The sequence below is a fragment of the Falco peregrinus genome, chromosome 5, assembly GCF_023634155.1.
Source record: "Falco peregrinus isolate bFalPer1 chromosome 5, bFalPer1.pri, whole genome shotgun sequence".
NCBI lineage: Eukaryota > Metazoa > Chordata > Aves > Falconiformes > Falconidae > Falco > Falco peregrinus.
In genome coordinates, this window is record NC_073725.1 from 107,162,198 (window position 1) to 107,163,089 (window position 892).

Sequence of the window (892 nt, forward strand, 5' to 3'; positions counted from 1 at the left end):
GCCCCGGCGCGGGCGGATGTCGGCCCGCGTGCGCATGCGCGCTGGCTGCCCCGCCGCGCTCGCCCCGCCCCGCCCGCGCGCCCTCTGACGGCATGGGCGGGGCCGCGCGCAGGGGTGAGGCGGGCGGCGCGCGCGCTGTGGTGGCGTCCGCCATCTTGTGTGGGCGCGTCGCACGGGGCCGCGCAGCCCCGGCCCGGCCCTGCGGCTGCCGGGGCAGGCGGTATCTGCCGCGCTGGGGGGCGGGCAGGGTGGGCACCCCCCTCCCTTGGGCCTCCAGCGTGGAGAGCAGCCGGGGCTGGGAGCGTGAGGGGGTGCGGGGCGGCCTCGGCGCACAGCTGGAGGCCGGGGGGTGCGGGAGGCCTCGTCCCCGAGGTGGCTCCGTTTCCGAGGGGGGCGGCTTTCACAGCAGGGGGCAGAAATGCTTCCTGTGGGCTGTGTGGTTCCAGCGCCCCAGGCTGTTTTCTCGCGTAGCGGATGTGTGGAGCCCTCTGCTTGGCTTTGGCTAGGGAGGGGGGCTCCAAATCGTTGTGGGAATAGACAGGGAAATGGGGCTGAGTGACCCGCTGGGGAGCATGCAGTTTTGAGAGTGTGTCTGGAAAGAGCCTCTCAAGAAGTAGTTCAGGCGTTTGTCTCGAGTAGCAAGCGTATCCCGTGCTGTTTAGGGAGCGTGCCCTTGAGAAATAGGAAAATTGGGAAGGGTTCAGAAACTTAACCTGCTTTAAACTGATAACACCAAAAAATGCATTTACCTCATGGAAAAAAGGCAGGGGGTGATGTGCTAGGGCCATGACTGCAGGGGAGCACTCTCTTGGCAGCCCCTTTGCAGCAGTGTGGTGGGTAGATGGGGCCTACCCCTTGCCAGCCAGGCCTGGCAGTGCTGCAGTAATCCAGG